Below are 21,141 nucleotides of genomic sequence, written 5' to 3' on the forward strand. Positions count from 1 at the left end.
AATAATATTTAAAAGCCATGTATAACCTCATCCATTTTTAAGTTGGTATTGAACAAATTTTACTGTGTGTTTAAAAAGTTACAAAAATGTAATTCTAAATATTTATGTCTTTAATAAACATTATAATAATTTACCATATTTTTATATTACTTTATAAGTACCCAATGAAATTTAAATAGTATAGTAGTTTGATGACCACTATAACTTATTTTAAATGTTCTTAAACGTTTATTATCTTAACAGTCAGAATTTTTACATAACTCATTTTTCTCCTTGCACTCACATTTTCATTATTCTCCCTCAGAATTTTGTCTTATGTAGTTTTCTACTTGAAAGTCTTTTATTGATCATTTCATATGCTTCTGAAACAACTATCCATCCAGATATATTTTTCCCTGTGGTCACAAGAGACAAAGCATTAAATATTAAAGTAGTCAATAATCTGAAATTTTTTGGCAAAAGTAAATGGCAATAATCTTCTAGATGTCTGAGTAACTTTTCAGTGAAATAGAATAGGCTAAATTGCCTCTCATATGTGTTTCTTTTACTCAAATATGTAATAAGCTATTGGAAGTAAAGTTTTAGTTAGTTCTCCCTTTTTTTGAAATCATGTAAAATATGTCCCTGGGATACAGAGAGAACACAGGTGGCTGAAATCATCTAAAAAGTTCTCAAGACAGATTGTCAAAAGTGTGAAGAAAGCACTTTAAAGAGACTGGTATTTACCAGCATGTTTTTTAAGAATTTTAATTATTCTAACTCAAAAGTAGAGAAATATATTGAGCATTGTCATGACTAGATAAAATAAGATGTCACAACCTTCAGTACTTCTTACCATCAGAACCAATCCTCAGGAGAAATGCAGTATTTAACAACATTTAAGATGAAAGAAGCTTGCTTATTAAACAAAATGTGCCATCACCAACTCTGTTGGCCAATTCCACAACATTTTTGAATTCCTATCATCTTCCTCCAAGTCATAATATCCTGCTTCCAATGCCAAGCTTTGCCTCAACCCAAATATGTATAAGATGGGAAGAAGATATGGAGCCCAACCACAGACTGAAGATACCTTGATTACTGGAGGCTTTGCAGACCTTGGTTATTTCGAACATTTTTGTTTTCTGCTTGGTATCACAGAGTATTTTTACCCCAGGGCAGCATACTAGTAAATCAGAGTGAAAGAGATGTGACCTTTCTTGTCAAAATGGAAGAAGGGTGATTGTTCAAGAGGAGGTAAGAAAGGAGAACCAACACATTTTCAGGTCAGTTTCAGGAAAAACATAAGTGTTAGGTATCTGAGAAATGATTCCATAAAATCTGTGGCTGTGAACCCTTGGAAAGCCTCAGTCTACAGCAGGAGCACATGTATTTCAGTTTAAAGGCCGTGATATAATCTATATTTGAGTGTATTTTTTGTTGTTGCTGTGTAACAATTTAATACATACTTAGAAGCTTACAACACCACCCACTTATTATCTCACAGCTTCTGTGGGTCAAGAGTCTGGACACACTTTAGTTGAGTTTCCTTTTCAGGGTCTCTGGTCAGAGTTGCAGCTCATCTAAGATTCAGAGTCCTCTTTTGAATCCACATGGATATTGGCAGAACATATTTCCCCTCAGTTGAAATATTTATGGTAACTTGCTTTTCCTAGATCAGCAAGAGTGCTTCTGTACTGCTCTGTTTCTGATTGTTAGACCCACTTTTATGGGACTCACTTGATTAGATAAGACCCACCCAGCATAATCTCTTTTGATTAACTAAAAGTGAACTAATTAGGGACTTAATTATCCCTTCACTCTCTCCGTATAATACAAACCAATCACAGAATGGCATCCATCATATTTGCTAAGTCTCTGCCGATACTCAAGGGATAGGATTACATAGGGTATGAACCCTAGAAAGCAAAAATTTTGGTGCCCAGTTTAGAAATCTGTTTACCATGCACAACAAAACAGAACTTTCTAAACGCCAAAAATGTTCTCTTCATTTACAAACAGGTTTCACATATGCTCTCTTTAAGTAAGTGCTGCTTTTCTATTTGCTTTTAAGACCTACTTCAAGTCTCTTCTTTACAAAGCATTGCAAAACTCTCCACCCAACACAGGGAGATAGAAGTCATTTTTCCCTTTTAGAAAATTAAAATACTAGTTTTGTTATTTGTATGAATATTTAATTTCATTTTTAAACAAGTAACTCCTTGAATCATGTCTAATTTATCTTTGCATTGTTTATAAGATCAATACATTGTCCTTACATAAAATGCACACAAATATTTGATGAGTAAAGGGATAAATTAAAATGTGCCATTGTTTTAACTTGATGATGCTTCTAGCTTTGGCTTCTCAGCCTTTCTCTATTCTTATATCCAGCTGTGCTTATGAGTAGGTTATAAATGAATAGAATATAGAGCCAATGTCTTCTCTATCTTTTCTCATACATTTTGTTACAAATCTCTACATGTATGCATGCTCATAACCAAACAGCCTTATCTCACTGGTACAAACTGACCCTAAGATCAACCAAGCATTTGTTTGATGTAGTTTATGGTAACATGCTTTGTCATTGTTTCATTTTGAAATGGAGAAAATGCATACTGGCCAAGTTTCTGAAGGAAAAGTTAAAGGTGGCTGGGATTCCATGTCTCTAATATTTGGTAAGTGTCTTTCTACTACCAGATTTTCAAGGGAAATCTGAATATCAGACATGCTACTACAAAATATCATTCTCTGTGTTGCTGTGGCCACAAATCCTTCCCTAAATTTCCCAACTCAGGTGAGATGGGTCAAATCACTTGCAAGCCACAATAAAAATATTAGGCCTTTAGTCTAAAACCTAGAATAAAAGGAAAAAAAAAAACCTTTCTTAAACACTTTATGACAGATCCACATCTTAATTTTGGCCCTCAAGATCTTGCCAAGGGGTGGCCAAAAGTAATCCCCGGTGGGGGAAAGCATCAAAGGAAAGAAAGAATTTTCCCTTTGGGCTTAGAACAGAGTTCACCTAATGAACACACTGCTGAGCCTTCCTAATGCAATAAGGTCCCCTCTTTTGGGGAGTAGCCCAAAATTTATATGTCATACAAAACGAGAAGCCAACAATCAGATCAAGTAATTCCAAAAGGAAGATTCCAAAGGGAACGAGTGATGCAGACATATATACTTTGAGACTCTTTTTCAGGAGAGAAAGGTAACCTACTTGCCCTGAATTTATGGGTTAATATAAACTTGAACTTGCCCCATAGCATACCTCACCTTCTGGGGCAGCAAGTGGGTTTGAGGGACATCTCTGAGAGGTCTCCTACTTGCCTACTGGCCTGGAATAGCAGGAAATCTTTCTAGTTACTTTGTGGATCATGCTTCATTAGAATACCTACTGATTTTGGTGATTGGTTCCCTCTCTTTTCTCTTTTCTGAAATACCTGTCAGATATACATAAAAATGTGAATACATCTGGCATTTTAAAAGCCTAAATTGAGATCCTTTAAATTAAAAAGGCCCCTCTGCTAAAGGAAGGAAGTTGCATTACAAGTAACACTCCTTGAGGGGAAAAAAAAAAAAAAAAAAAGGCATGCATGCAGAATTTAATTTCCAGAGTCTAATTAGTTTTAGACTAGTGCTACAAAACTTAGAGAGGAGCAAAGATAAATATTTCAGCTAATTTCCCTATGTACTGTGAATAAAAGAGTGAAAATGATTCTCAAATTTGAATGTTATGAAGTTATTTGCAAAGTATATTAAGTCAGTTCTTCCATGTAATGAAGTGTCCTTTACAGTTTAAGAGACTTTCTAGGAGCTGACATTTCTGTCATAAAGAACAAGGCTCTTGTGGATTCATTATGACTTCTTGAAACAATCTGAACTATAGACCTTGCTGTCTGCCAGCTGAGGGCACATCTGCACACTCACTGTGTCTAAGAGCAGCACAGTGCCCCAAGGCTCAAAGTTCTTTCCACTGTCGTGACCTAAATCTCTGACTAGGTGATACCATGTTGAAAAGCCTCCTTGATAATACCTAATTTCTTTTTTCTCTTCACACTTACCTAAAGAATCGCATTTTTTTAAAAAAAGAGATCATATTGCATGATAGAAGGTCACTAGATATATGAATGTCATTATGAAACCAATCAATGTATCATTTTCCCTCCTTTGATCAGCTTGAATCCCTTCATGGGAAGCCCCATAACTCCTTCAAAAGTGGTCTCCTGTGCATGATTACTTTGATATAATCTAGATGATGCTGTATTAGGGAGGTGAGAAAGAGCAAGTATCAAAACCAAAATTACTATGTGTAAGTTTGAAAATGAGTTGATGATGCCCGCTTTGCCACTTTCACTAAGAAGGGAAAGATATTGATTTGGAGTTGCAGAGATTCTGTTGCTCCTACTTTTACTTTACTGGCTGGTAAATCTATCCAACACATAATTTCATTTTAAATAATAGCTATTTTTTAAATTGGATCTTTATGGCTTTTATATTAGTTTGTAGGGTTTATCCCTATATTTTTTTTTTTTAGCAAAAAACTGTTTTCTCCTCTAATTCAAAAGGCATCCATGGTTTATTTTATCCTAGAATAATATGTTTGCTTCATAATGAAAGCATTTTTAAATTATGTATTTATACATTAATCATTGGTTGAGACCATCTTTCTTCCAATGCACAATTTACTATTTTTGTCTGAGGAAGAAAACAGAAGCACCTCCTACTAGGCTACAAGTTCCTTGAGGGGCAGGAATCTAGTTCCTAGCACAGTTCTGGGACATGGCAAGATCTGAGTAAATTTTTGTGAATAAATAAGTGAATTAGTGTAATAGAAATACTTAAGATAGCATATATAAATATATACACAATGTTAACAAAGTGAGTTTCTTCCACTTAGGAATTCACTGCATAGATTAACTACTGATAGTAAGTGACCCAAGATTAAGCCCTCATATATTTGGAAATATGAAATGCAGTGTAGAGACAATCATATGCTATTTTCTGTGATTTTTTTAAAATAGAGAAAAAGTTAAGAAAAATATGCATAACTTCCAATAATGGAAGTGTATAAAGTCACGGCATTTACTTCCTAATACATATACAATTTCATTTTTATAATTTCATACCTATGGCTGCTTTAGGCAAGTATTAATATAAAAATTACCATCAATCCTGAGATAATATAATTGAAAGATTTCATGTTAACAGCATTCATTCATTCATGCAACATTTGTTTAAATTGTATCAAATTGATTAGATCATATTAAAACAAGTTGTTTTGAACTGCCCTTCAATCTTGAGTGACTGTAATTCCAGAGTTCTGTGATTACTTTTCTCTCTGAAAGAGATTCTATCATAAAATAATGAACTTTTAAAGACCTGGAAACACATGTCATTCATCTTGGTATTGTTTTCATCTTCCACCAAAATGTTTATGGAATGAAAAACCGTGAAATGTTAATTTCTAAGAATCAATAAAAGCACTCTAGCCTTGGGATATAAATGTGAAATTAGAATTTTGTTAGCAATTCGTAAATATGAAATCCATGTATCATTATTTATTGGTTACCCAGAGCAGTATAAGGGTTATGACCACTGTTATTTCATTGTTATGGAAACCATTCCATGGAAGGCAGCCTGTGGGTCAACGGGAAGAGTACTAGCATGGGGGCCTAGAGTCCTGCAATTCCTGCAATCTGGTTACAGATTTGACAGTAACTGTGTGACTTTTGCTTTCTTGTAATCTTATCCACTTAATCTCTTTGAGCCTCTATTTCGTCAAGGGAAGAATGATGAATTGAACAGATCCACGATTGTCAATATTTTAAAAATCACAGTCGTTTTTGTTCAAACAAAATCTTTCTTGGAACTCACATAAGCAAAACAGGTAATGGCTGAGATTCTGCTGCTTAAACAGGGTGAGTGTTCTTCCACTTCTTCCAACTCACTCCATCTTTACTCATCCATCTTTCTCCTACCCCAACTTCCTATGGTAGCCCCTTGAGGAGTCAGGGATCTCAAGGAACCCTCATGAACCAAATACTAGACTAGTTCACTGAGTCACTAAAATTCTTCTTGTTCTAAAAGCCTGATTTTAGAAATTAGTGTTAATGTTAGGATAGACTATATCTTCATTAAATAGAATACAGCCAATAATATTACATGATTATCCAAACAGTATTTTTCTGAACCATTTATTCTTACACACTACATTTTGAGTGTTGTTAGTGGAATAATGAAGGAGTATTTAGTAGAGACAACTGATAAAACTTAGTTCCCTTTTATTAATTCAATTCAATGGTCAGCAATGACTGAATATCTTCTCACTTTTACTATTGTAAGAATGGCTAAAACTCTCCAAGTCAGGTCACCATTAGGGGATGTTCTGTTGTAATAATAAGCAAAGTCTGGCATCCACACCAAGAAATAAGAGATACTAAAGCCAAAGGAATAAATAAGTATAACTGCAATAGTTCCAAGGTCCAAGGTGACAAGAGAGCAGGTCAAAAAGATCAATTAACTTTGTGAGACCAGAGGCTGAAATCCAAGAGTAAATTACGAAGTCAACATTCAGGACAATAGAGAAAGGAGTAAAACAAAATAATTCAGAAATAAAAGAATCAGAAGAAGTTTTCAAGTTATTTCAAAGTCATGATCTAGCATTTGTGTTACAGCAGGCTGGGCATGCCTGAAAAGGACTGGTTTGAAGAACCAGGAATGGAAGAAACAGATTAATTTTTTTCTATGGCTAAAATGATTATCAAGGGATTCTAAGTGTCTTAATTTTCCCCTTTCTCTGTTACCACTGATCCTCACGAATTAGTGCTCATTAAATATGCCAGTTTAAAGCTCAACCAAAATGAAGCCATTACCAGCGGACTTCCAAGTGGAAAAGGGGAGCCTATGGCTTCACTGTTCTTTCAGAGGTCTTAAAAGGCAAAAATGCACATGGTTCTCTGGAAATTCTGTCTCTGGGATTTGGAGAATAAAAGTAGCTCAGTACTGATTCTAAATTAGGAAACGCAAAATCTGGATACTCTGAACTTTTGCAATGGATTCAAACCTAACTTTTCACTCTTTTGTTAATAATGACTCCATACAATGCACATAGGACTTCACCACTCCTCAGACATCCCTTAACATTGCAGAAATTTGACCAGCTCTGTTAAAAGTGTATATTTTAGACTGGAATATGTATTTCGCCCCTCAAGTTATAATAATGTCTTTGAGATTCAAAAGAAATAAAAGTGGATTGCACAAAATATAGCTCATTTCCCCAGAAGGTAAATGTTAAGGGATTTATTTTTTAAGCAGACCAAGTGGTCCTATATATATATATATATATATATATGCTCTACAAGAGCTTTTAATCTCTTCAAGCCCGAATTTTCCTGGTTGAAAATAAAAAATCAAAATTAAAGTAGTAAAATCTTTGCCTCAATAAGATGTGGAGGTTTCTGGCTTAATTTGGTACCAGGCTAGCATGATGACTGCCTTTGCCTGATTCAGTCTAGGCACACACCCACACACAGTCTGCGATGGTATCCAAATGCAGACACCTACAGGCAACCACCAGAGTCATTCTTTCCAAGAATAAGGCGAATGTCAATGGAGAAAAAAATTAGTGCCTATTTTCTTTCTTTTTTTTTTAACTTCCTAAAAACAGAGCATTCTCATATTCCTGAAAGAAGGTAGAAAAAAACACCCATTTCTCTCTTCCTAGATAAAAAGTCCAAGGTCTCTCCTAGTGGCTCTCCATCCTAGCTACATATTGGAAGCCCATGGGGCTGACCTGAGGTCGATAGACTATTCTAAAATTGCCTCCCCCTCCACAACATTGCCATGCCTGGTGACGTGATCAAACATTAATCTACATACTACTGTGAAAGGATTTTGTAGATACAATTAAGGATAGTTACTAATCAACTAATTTCAAAGCAGAGTGATTATCCTGGATTATCCAGGTGTGCCAGTGTAATGACATGGGCCCTGAGAAGCAGAAGATTCAAAGATAATATGGTAGAAGAAAAAACAGGAGAAGTAGGGCAGAAAAGGAGGTCAAGGAAACTTGAAGCACTGGAAGAACTCAACCCATCATTGCTGGCTTTGGAGACCAAGTGGCCATGATCCAAGGAGGCCCCAGAAGTCGAATATGATTCTTAGCCACAGCCAGGAAAGAAACAAGGACCTCCCTTCTACAGCTGCATGAAAACGAATTCCACCAACAACCTGAATGAGCTTGGAAGCAGATTGCCTCTGAGAGCCTCCAGGAAAGAACACAGCACTGCCAACAACGTCATATGGACCTTGAGAATGAGCAAAGAAACCAGCTGAGTCCACTGGACTTCTTGACTTCTGACGGACAGAGATGTGATATAATAAATTTGTATAGTTTTAAGCCATTAAGTGTGTGGTAATATGTTACAGTAGCAATCCAACACTAATATGTAGCTTAATTAAAAAAAAAAAAAAAATCTTGGTATAAGGCCAGGCATCAATGTTTTTTCAAAAGTTCCCTAGGTCAGTGCTTATCAGATTAAGATTAATGTGCATAGGAATCACATTAATTTGATAAGAATCTGCATCTCTGACATTTTGTGAAAATGCAGATTCTGATCAGCAGATCTCAGATGAGGCCTGAGAGTTCAAAGAAACTACAGGTGAATGCTGATGTTTCTTGTGGACGGACCACACATGAGTAGAAAGCAGCTAGATGATTGTAAATTAGCCAAGCTTCTCACTACTTTGTGAATATCACATTCGGAAGTGACCAAGGTACTATTATTGCAGTATTCCCATCTTTCTACATCCATGTCAAGACTACAAGTTGATGGAGTGGGTCTGAAAGCTGAGTGGTATAGAAAATGCAGACAGAATATACCTCAGTGGCTGTGGCTTCAACAAGCAAACCATAGCAGGTAGGACTTTAAAAACTGACTTATAGCAGGGTGCAGATAATTTTTTTTTTATTTTTTAAGTCTTTAAATTGGTATATAACATCACAGAAAGAGAGAGTAGAAGTAGTGAAAAAATCTCACCACTGCAGAGCAAGATAACAATAGACGAACAGTTAAATTCTTTAGATAATCAGCTGAAGACCTGAGAAATGGATTCAGGTAGCAGGTGCTTATGAGTACCACAGGAAATCTGCCTAACCTATCTGAGCAAACTGACTTTAGATGATTGTTGCCTCATTTTCTCAAAACAAGGCAGGGTGGGAGCTGAGGCTATGATAAATTACCGATGAAAGAAAGGAAGGAAGAATCATGAAAATTTAGTAAAAGAGCATAACTCTGAAGATAAGAGACTGCAGGACCCTGGAGAAAATTCAGGAAAAAATATTCTATATGCCCCCCAGGATATGATAGACATGGCACCTATATTTTAAAAAAATGATATAGGAAAATATTATGATATGTAAAAACAACAAGGTAACTTTTGAGGGGAGCAGTGATTGGAAAGGAACATAAAGGGTGTTTCTGAAAGATGGTGATGTTCTGAGTGTTGATTTTGGAGCTGATTACACAGGTGTGGGCAGAATGTAAAAACTGATCAGAATGTATATTTTGATAAATACACTTTTCTGTACTTATATTTTAGTTCAATATCAAAATACAAAGGGATAAAAATGACTAAAAGAGACAAAAATGAATCAGCAGACAAAAAATAATAGGAAGAGGTACACAGAGGACTCAATGTGGGAATGAAAAATTGCAATGATGTGAACTACACCAGCAAAGATAAAACCTGAAAATAAAATATTGAATAGTAAAATTAATATTCAGAACTCTAGTGAGTTTTATAAAGTAATTTTTAGAGCCCTCTCAGAATGCAAAAACAAATGAAAACCTTCCGGATTCTACAAATTTTCTTAGGAAAACTGATACATAAAATAAAAACACAGCTAAGGATCATAGGTTCTCTCAGGGAGAAAGTTTGAAAAATTTAGGCATAAGTAAAAAGCACAGATCAAAGCTGAAAATACATTTGCTTTTGTCATTTTAAGCAAACGACCTCCACCTTACTCTAGGCAAAATTTATGAACAAATAGCTCAAACAAGTCATGTTCAAGAAGAAAATAAATATAATAATCAAATTTAAAATCATGTAAGCATTTAAGAGAAAAACAAATGTAACCCCTTGAGGACTGAAATGTTTGTATGTTTTTTTCCCTCCATGTCCCCAGTGACAAGATTAGAGCTTGGCCTAAGGCTTACACTAGTCATTCAGTAAATGCTTGTTGAGTAAAAGTTATATTTTTAAAATTGCCTATTCTTTTTAAAAAACAAAAAGGAACAAAGCTTCCAATTTTTTCTTTGCATAATAAATATAGAAGAAAATAAAGTTATATATACTCATATTTGAAGGAGGGAATCTCTTTGCAAAGAATTTCATTTGCAGTTAAGTTTTTCATCATAGATGAAGTCAACAGAGACACACTTTCAGATGTAGAATGACTCAGAAAATAGATCACTCAACTCTTCTTGAAAAAAATTATTGAAGGTGTATTCAACTCACTGAAAGGTGATCAACATAAGAATGTGAGACTATATTTCTGTACAAAAAGACTGTGATAAACACTCAAGCATGTTAAACATAGAGCTGAATCTAGTTACAATTTTAATATATGGTATAAAGTAAATATCAATGGATTTCTTAAAATAAAAGATGGGTAATATAAGGGTGATAGTCTATGATAATTATCTGATCCTAATTATAACACATAAACATATTATAAAGTGAAGCAAGGGAACCATCAGGAGAGGAATGGTAGAGAGAGGAAGAAGGAATTAAAGTAAAATAAATTTCTTATTTTAATTATATAATATTTTTAAATGTATCATTTAATTCTTGAGTTTGATGATTTCAGAAATATAGGATGACAAAAAGTGACTTGCTTCAAAATTATAAAACATGAACCTTGCAAGTCAAAATCACAAAAGAAAGTAAAACTATACAAAATGTAATCCATGTATAAAAAGAAAGTAATAAGGAAAGAATATAAATTATATAGTATTTAGAAAAATGAACAAATTAACCAAAATATCAGCTAGACAATAATAATTGTGAGTCGACTGAACCACCTGTATAAGAGATAGAACTTTCCCCACTGGAAAAAAATCAAAGCCTCCTACAAAATGATATGTAAAAATTAAAGTGAGAAAAGAGAAGGAAGGCTGAACATGGTGGCTCATTCTTATAATCCCAGCACTTTGGGAGGCCAAGGCGGGCGGATCACGAGGTCAGGAGTTCAAGACCAGCCTGACCAACATAGTGAAACCCCATTTCAACTAAAAATACAAAAAGTAGCTGGGCATGGTGGTGCACACTTGTAATCCCAGCTACTCAGGAGGCTGAGGCAGGAGAATCGCTTGAACCCGGGAGGCGGAGGTTGCAGTGAGCCACGATCGCACCACTGCACTCCAGCCTGGGCAACAGAGCAAGACTGCATCTCAAAAAAAAAAAAAAAAAAAAAGAAGAGAGAGAGAGAGAAGAAGAAATAATAAAATATTTATCAACAAACTTAGGGAAAAAAAAAGGTATAAGGAGGAGACATTAATTGAGACAACATGCAATTCAAGACCAAAACATAATTAAATTTGAAAACAGATTTGATAAATAGAGTAACTGTGAATATTTTAAAAGCAAATAAAATAGCAGCAAATTTTATAATTTAGAAACTCAAGAACATGTTGAAAAGAAACAATTGTACCAAACATTAAGTTGAAAACAAGTAAAATAAATTTTGGTTTACTTTGCACACTACAAATTGAACTCAATCCCACACAAAATTTATGGTTGCTTATGGCCTAGATCTTAAAGCAAACCATCTCTCCATTTCAGACTGATAATTTGCCTTGAAACATGTTGCTATTACTGCCATAATGGGGTTTGACATTCTAGAACCTTCTTCAATGCATACTAATTTTAAGGATGAATTTGCTACCCTCATTAATCATTGGACATTCATTGAGGGCCTGGCCTAAAACCCAGAGCTATGACACCTTCCTCAAACACGGTTCCCTTAGGATTTCTTTCTTTCCTATTGGCTTATGCAGAGAGCTCCATTATATAGATATATATATAGATATATAGATATATAGATATCTCCAGCCTGTGTCTGCCTGTGTCATGATCAAGATATAAGAGGCTAGGGTTGTATATTTCTCCAAAGCAGACATTGAAAGATGGGAAAAGCCAGTATAAGAATAAGTCTGAAGAGGTGCAATTGCCTCAAAAAGAGAGTATACTTAACAAGAAGACACTAGAATTGCCAGAAATAAGTTTACTTATAACAACAACAAAATCTACTTTATATTGAATAAAACACAACTCCTGCCCTCAAATAACTTCCAGGAGAAAAATAAAACCACTTAACCTTATCACTTAAGGTTTATAAAGCATTCTTTTTGTTTTTGTTTTTGTTCTTTCATTTATTTAGAAGTTGCCAGCACAGGAAACACTGGAAGATCTGAGTGTCGTTATCATTATTTAATATTTTATCACAGCATTATTCTCAGTGAAGTGAAAAATATTTTTAGGAAACAGAATGCCAGTGAATTAATTGAAAGTAAGAACTATACCTAAGACTGCAGAGTTATATTTTAACTTCATTCCTTTAACTATTAATTTTAATTATTTCTCATCAGAATTTATATGTCATGTCTATGTGCAAATGGTAGTATTTACCATTTTTCATTTTCCTTTCATCACTCTATATACTTCATTTTCATTTGGCTCATAATAATTGTATATTATGTGTTCCATAATATAAAATAGGATACATTTACTATTATTACAATATTTACATTGAAATACCGTAGGAGAAACTACATAGCATTGTGTATGTCTCTGTTTCTTTCAAGTTACAAATTTCATTTCTGGGAACCATAAAGCATTCTTAAGTTCATGATAGGTAGGTCAATAGCTATTGTTGTTCCCATCTTATAGATGAGGAAAACTGAGGCTCATGATGGTCGAGCAACTTATTCTGATCATATAGCTAAGTGCAGAGACAGGAATTGAACTGAAGTCTTCCAAATCTAATTTCACTGCCGTTTTAATTTCTTCATGCTGCCTCCTAAAGTATACCTCAGGTACAGTGGTTGCCTCATTCATTCCTGTTTGATTTGCATTGTGGTGAATCAACTTTTGGAGGGAATTCAGTGTGGCTGCTGCAGACGATTGCTATAGCAGCAATTGGTCATGGAGTGTTAGCTTTGTAACAACTCAAGTCAATGACAGGCACAGTACCATGAAATAATTTCCGCAATCTTTTAGAATAAATAACCTTCCCCTGAACTTCAGGGACCACAAGGGATCCCACAAAGGTTCATTCCAGGTTGGGTTTAGTCTGCTGGCTTCTGGAGCAGCAGAACCAATAGTTATTACCTGCCTCTTTGCTTCAGTTGAAAGGACTAGCTGTGCTTGTTACTTGTTCTGTCTACTACCGTGACAGTAATATTAACTCCAGGTTCCATTTCTGTCTCAACTCCCGGCTCTCAATCCAGCAGGAGTCTGGGCACATGAATACTGATTTTCAGTACACATTGGATTCTGAGTATTCTTAACTTTTTCAAATTAGGAATAATATTATAAATTTAAAATAATATAGGTATCGGCGACTGAGCCACCCAGTGAGTCTGCAGGGTCGAAAAAGGTAGAAATGGCAGATCTCTTGGAGATTTCATTCTCAATCAATATCAGTCAATCCTTTTAAGCAGTGACTCATTTATAAATATCACCAAAAGTGGAAACTGTTTAATTAACTGTTCTAGATAGAAGAGAAAGATTTGAAAGATATAAGTCCCAGCCAGGTGTTTGAACCCAAATCAATGACCGCACTGTGTAAAGGTCCTAAGAAATAATGAACTGCCTTTAATCTTGCCTTTCAGGTTGTTGTCCTGAATATATCTTAAGTAAAAAAGGCATTTTGATTTTTTAATTTTTGTCTTTTCATAGTTCTTTAGAAGAGTAAAGTGGTTCAGTTTTTATATAAAGTCTCAGGGAATTTTGAAAGAGAGAAAATATCAATACATTCTTTGTTTTTATTCCTAAGCAAAATAAGTTGCCTAGTTGATATACCTTTTAGATCAAGGGCATGAAAGTAGCTCAGATTAGCTAATAAAATATACCACAAAATATTTGTTTCCAAACCACTGTGTTAATTATCAGAAAAAAAAAGAAACATTGATTGTTGAATATGATTTCTTTCTCCCAATATTCAAAGCAAATGTACTCACATTTGCTACAGGAATGTAATCTAGTGAACGAAGATGGCCAGATGGGACTAATCCTGCTTTACATTAAAGGGGGCTTGGGTAAAATGGGAAGAACAATTATTCAAGACTCACTGTGATAAACATATGGTATTAACAAAGTATATGGAGTCAAAATAATCCTGTTAATATTCTTTTCCCTTTATACTTCAAGATGCGGCTTTGACCCAGGTGAGAGGGGCCCTTCTCAGAGTCCCACACTTCAGGGAGCACTGCGACATACAACAGAAATGTACTAACCTGTAACACTAAGGCTAAAGATCTGCTCCTGTAACGCTGCTTGGTCCCAAAGAATGCTTCTCTAGGGCTCTTCACCTTGGCCTCAAAACAAAAAGCAAGTGGGCTTAAATTCCATGAATGTTTGCTGTGAGGCAGAGGTAGGGAACAGACCCTGCTAGGGAATACCAGGAAGAGTTGAGTGGTGGCAGCACTCAGATAAAAGACAATAAAAATTCATTCTTCCCCTCAGATAATGTGAATAAAATAGATTCTGGTAGAATGTGAAATAGTTTCCAACTAGCGCCAAGTGTCATTTATCAATCTCTCATGTTTTTCTAAATCACGTTTCTGTAATTGCCATCAAATCATCATGGTATTTGCAACAGGTGCATATAGTGTCTGAGAAATATTGAAATATTTTACAATATTAAATAATTTATATTTTTATAAATTTGTGAAAATATATGTATATAAAAACAGGTTACTAATTCTTTATATGGGCAAATAGAATTGCAAATAGTTTTATTTTATAAAAATATTCTACAAGGTTAAATTTTAAAATTCAGGTGTTAATCATTTTGACTTAAAATTCTAACCTATATTAAATATGAATTTTATTTTACTTTAATGGAAATTTGAAATATTTTTGAAAGAACAATTTTTGATAACATGAAACTCCTTTTACAATTTCAACTTTTTGCATTTGCTTCAATTTACATTTTGAAGAATATATATTCACATTCCGTATACTTTGAATGAAACCATATTACTATTTCTAATTTTTGCGATCAATGTGAATTAATACATCGAATCATAATTGAAATAGAAAATACCTTTGAGCTGAGAGAAGAAAAAAAACTAAAAGGAAAATACTTAAAACCCCAAAGAAATTACCTGCTTAACTGTTTAAAGACTGAAAACAATAAATTTAAGAGGCTTCTGATGAACATAAATTATATAACATTTTTAAAGCAAAATATTACAAAATATTTTTAAATGAAAAGTAAGGATCAAAATAATGACAGTGAGAAGGAATATTGTTTTTGTCAAACACAAAACTTGAATTGATCATGTAATTTCTTTACTAAATGAAGATTTTGACTACTGAGCAAAACAGCGGGAATAAAAAAAAACATTATTCATATCAATTTCCCAACTCAGAAGCAACAAATACAACCATGGCCTGCCCATTAGGACAAACTGCATTCATGAAATCAGAAAATTTTACTTTTAAAAAACTTGGGATATTTACTATTTTTTTAGAATATTATCCCAGATAATTACCATTGCATCATTCTGATGATATGAACATTTTCTAGAAAAACACAATATGATTCACATCATTTATCTTGATTTTCTACTGGATGAACATTGCAGAAAATTTTGTTTGGCACTACAGTTTCTTCAAATGGAAAAAGAGACTATGAAAACTGCCCTTTCTCTTTCTTTTTTTTTTTGAATGACAACAAGATACGTATTCTTTTGACTGCATACTAATACCATGGGAGCATAGTATTCCATGTTGTATATGTGCCACATTCTCTTTATCCAGTCTATCATTGATGTGCATTTAGCTTAATTTCATGTCTTTGCTATTGTGAACAGTGCTGCAACAAACATATGCATGCATGTGTCTTTATAATAGAATGATTCATATTCCTTTGGGTATGTAACCAGTAATGGGATTGTGGGGTCAAATGGTATTTCTGTACATGGATGGAGCTAGAGGTTATTATCCTTAGCAAACTAACAGAGGAACAGAGAACCAAATACTGCATATTCTCACTTGGAAGTGGGAGCTACATGATGAGAACACATACAGAGGGGGAACAACACACACTGGGGCCTTTTAAGGGGTGAAGGTTGGGAGGAGAGAATCAGGAAAATTAACTAATGAGTACTAGGCTTAATACCTGGGTGATGAAATAACCTGTACAATAAACCCCCATGACACAAGCTACCTATGTAGCAAATCTGCACTTGTACCCCTGAACTTAAAAGTTTAAAATAAAATAAGATAAAATTGCCCTTTCGATTCTAATTTCACAAACAAAACATTTTGCTATTATTCTTATCCACTTCACAACCAATCTTCTCAGATCGGTTTGGAACAATGTAATATTTGTGACTGAAAACATTTAGGTTGTTGATAATACAAACACACACACACACACACACACCCCAAAAAAACATGAAACATCATTTGCATCATTTGCACATAAGTATTTGTGCAACTACTAGAATGGAAATATTTGAATAAATAGCAAACAATTGATAGTTTTAAATAAAAACAAGTAAATGCTGATATAGAACACTGAAATGATGTTTGAGGCATATTTCCGTGTCCTTTTAGCACAACATGCCATGAAATAGTGGAACATTTCTAGATTTTGTAAAAATTATTTCAAACAGTGGTACTAGAATGGCCAAACACAGCAATGTAAGAAATAATGTAACAAATGTCACTACAATTGCCAACGCCTATTGATGGAATTGGCTCAATTTATTTTCCTCCTCTAGGGCTCGCTATGAATTGTGGAAGTTAAGATATATACCTTTAAGATGTATCATTCAATAACAAATAACAAGTCATTATTCACAGTTCAATTATATAATTGCTGTCTTTACAATAACTGTGAAATGTATTTTATGGAGGTAGAAATCAGCATATAGAATTTTGCAGTATATTTATCACCCCTGGGAGGAAAACCCTGGAATATTTCAGTTCTTTATTTTAAAAGATATTAATTCACAAGACAGATATAAAAATAACCTTTAAGCATATGAATAGATGTTCAACCTCACCAAGGATATGAGAAAAGAGAAATGCAAATTAAAACAAAACTGAGATGCCAACTCTCACCTACCAGATCAGTAAAAATTAAAAAGAATAACAATACTCTTGCTAGACTGTGGGAACACAGGCACCCTCATATATTGCTAGTGGGAAAGAAAATTGGTGCAAACCTTAGGGGATAAAATTTGGCAATATCCAAATGATTACATATATATTCACATTATGACCCAATGATCCCACTTTTAGGATTTTTTCTGAAGTTGCACACCCAATGCTATGAAGATACATACACACACACACACAGACACACACACACGATCATTCATTGTCATCAAAACATATTAGAAGCAATGTAAATGCCCATTTATAAGACAGCAGTTGAATAAACTATGGTAGATCTACACAATGGATATTCTTTCCTTTAATAGAATAAGGAAGTTATTTGTTGAATAATGTGGAGCAATTTCTAGGATATTGTGAAGCACAGTGTTGCGTTAGGCAGTTAATAATGTTTGTGGTAGGTTTAAGCTTCTTTAAAATGTATAATTTATTGTGATTACTTTTCTCATCCTTAGTAAATATTATTTTTTAAAAACTAATTTCATCTTCATAATTATGTTCTCTTTTTCTTAAAAAAAAGAAAAAAAAAAAAAAAAGGTTCCCTGATTGGTATAAACTTCTGGCTACACAAAACCTGCACTTTCTTCAGAACTGTGGACTATGGTATGTAAATACATTATGTACTGTCTGCTATTTGATTTTTCTGATAGGTTTTCCACCAAAATTACTCTAAAATATTTTTCTAAAGCAGCAGTTCTCAAACGTAGCTAAGCATCAGAATCAGCTGTGAACCTTTACAAAAACAGAGATTCCTGGGCAATACTTCCTTAAGTCTGGGGTGCCGCCCAGAAATCACTGTCTTCCAAAAGCCCTGAAGCTGATTCTGAGCATCATCCAAGTTTGAAATCTCTGCTGAGAGTAGGTTTGCAAAATAGAGAGAGAATAAAGTTATTATTATTCTGCATTTTTGAAGAAATTTATGATTATTATCAATAATTTCTTACTTTCTTAAATTCTTCATGATTTGGCCAAGAGTGTCTCATTCTGAAACTGGAAGGACTTTAAGGAAAACTAAACCTTAGGGAAGAATTCTACTTGTCTCATGAAACACAGTCTAGTAGGATAACATCTGGACTTGGAGCTATTCCACAGAAATCAGTTCCTGACTCCGATGTAACCACGGCCTGCAACTCAGCAAGGTTGTTAATGTTGGTACCTGGTTTCTCTTCTGTAAAATGTATATAGTTTGGCCTTTTTTCACAGAATCGTGGGGACCAAAAAAGATACACAATGTAAAATGTTCTTACAGACTGCTAAGTGTTCTGGACATAACTCTCATTATGTATTTAAAGTCTAATTGTATGTCCATTTACTATAATTTTTGAAGTTTTAATTCTATATTTAGGTGTTATTATTTTACATGTATTAACTTTCCATCTATCTATCTATCTATCTATCTATCTATCTATCTATCTATTCATCCATCTATGCCACTATTCTCTCTGTGAATTAACAGGAGACATAAGTAACTTCACTTATTTGGGAATATTATGGTCTTTTTTTTTTTTTTAAGTAAGTTAATTTTAAGTTCTAGAATACATGTGCAGGACATGCAGGGTTGTTACATAGGTAACGTGTGTCATGGTGGTTTGCTGCACCTATTAACCCACCATTTATGCATTAAGGCCCACGTGCATCAACTATTTATCCTGAAACTCTCCCTTCCCCAGCCCCTTGGACAGGCCCCAGTGTATGTTGTTCCCCTCTCTGTGTCCAAGTGTTTTCATTGTTTAGTTCCCACTTATAATTAAGAACATAGGGTGTTTAGTTTTCTGTTCCTGTGTTAGTTTGCTGAGGATAATGGCTCCCAACTCCATACATGTCCCTGCAAAGGACATGATCTTGTTCCCTTTTATGGCCGCGTGATATTCCATGGTGTATATGTATCACGCTTTCTTTATCCAGTCTATCATTGATGGGCATTTGGGTCAATTCCATGTCTTTGCTATTATGAATAGTGCTTCAGTGAACATATGTATGCATGTATCTTTATAATGGAATGATTTATGTATACACCCAGTAATGGGATTGCTGGGTCAAATGATACAGCATGATGCAAGTCATAGAGGATTTGAAGTGGAGTCATACACAAAAATCTAAGACACTTTGGAAATCACTCTTCTGAGGAAGTACAGGAATTCCATAATTCTTTAAAAGGCATACGAGAATTATATTCCATATGATCTAATATAAACATTTACATATGTTAAACATATATCTTTCATAAAATCTGGCAGAATCAAATACAGTTCACAAACAGTTATCATATAATAATTGCCTTATTTTCTGATACATATTGTGTGCTATCATTTCAGAAAACATACTAAGTAAAATTATGTTTATCTTAGATAAATACATCCTGTATATTTTCAAAAGAGTGATAGAAGTCACCACAATAATTTTAAAACTACATATGGTTGAGAAAAATGCCAAAGGGGGAGGAAATTAATTTTGATTAGGATAGTGTGTTTCCTGAGTAGGAACAGAATCTTGAATTGCTGGTGGCATTCACACCTCTCCATTACTGCTGTTAGCAATTCTTTATCTACTTCTGAAGTCTATAAAAGCTTAGTGTATCAAAGTGATGCCAAATTTATATATAACTCCTAATACAATGTTATGAAAATGATTCATGAATAAGCAATACACAGACTTCTATGATGAAGCATGGAGTCCACATCAGTCTATAGAAGGCTGTTCTCAATCTTATTTTTAAGTATCTTAAAAGTAAAATCATGACTATAGTACCTCTACACATTTTGAGCTGAGAGCATTATGTTAATTTACATATCATCTAACTAGATTCTACATTCTAGTTCTCTGGACAGGTGGCCTTTATACTTTTTAAATCGAGAACAGCTAGATTTAGTGCATATAACCCCTCTCTCCCACATAAACACACAAACAGAAATACAATACTTAAAATAATACATTTCCCTATTATTACAATTTTTACCTATTTTATTTTTTTCTATTCCATGTCTTTAAAAAATACTGGTCAACAAATTAGATTGATTTAATGTCCCACCAATGTGCATCTGAAAAAATTGCCTTATCAGCGATTTCAAACATAATTTGGAGTCCTTGGCTTTGGCAGTATGTGTTCTCAAATTGGAATGATATAAAGAAAGTTGGCATGGCACCTGTGCAAAAATGATATGCAAATTTGTGAAGTATTTCATAGTTTAAAAATAACTTGGGGAAGAGTAATCACCAGATAAATGGGTAAATCACATGTGATCCATACATACAATGAAATATCATTCAGCCTTAAAAAGAAAGGAAATTCTGACACATGCTACAACATGGATGAACCTTGAATTCATGAGGTTCAGTGAAATAAGCCAGTCACAAAAAGACAAATAACGTATGCTTCCACTTATATGAGGAACCAAGCATAGTTAAATTCATAGAAATGGAAAATAAAATAGTGGTCGTCAGTGGCTGGGGAGAGAGGTAAATGGAGAGTTATTGTGCAATGTAAATCGAGTTTCTGTTTTGTAAGGTAAGTGTTCTGGAAATGGATGGTAGTGGTTGCACAGCAATGAGAATTTACTTAACATTGACTGCACACTTAAAAATGGTTAAGATGGCAAATTTTATGCTAGGTTATTTTACCATGATTACAGATAATTTTTTAAATCACTTAGGGAAATACAAATTTTAGTAATGTACTTCATATTTACTGAATCAGGAATGGGGACCTTAAATCTGGGATTATTTAAGAGTCTTCCAGGTAAATCT

The 21,141-nt window shown here is 34.1% G+C and overlaps 1 non-coding gene across 1 annotated transcript; it reads left to right on the forward strand.

Moving 5' to 3' along the window:
* Window positions 1–20,477: 20,477 nt before the first annotated feature.
* On the forward strand, window positions 20,478–20,585 carry LOC112619871. The gene has a single exon (XR_003118363.1). It is a non-coding gene; the product is annotated as a U6 spliceosomal RNA (small nuclear RNA).
* Window positions 20,586–21,141: the final 556 nt, after the last annotated feature.

Source organism: Theropithecus gelada, chromosome 2, assembly GCF_003255815.1.
Source record: "Theropithecus gelada isolate Dixy chromosome 2, Tgel_1.0, whole genome shotgun sequence".
NCBI lineage: Eukaryota > Metazoa > Chordata > Mammalia > Primates > Cercopithecidae > Theropithecus > Theropithecus gelada.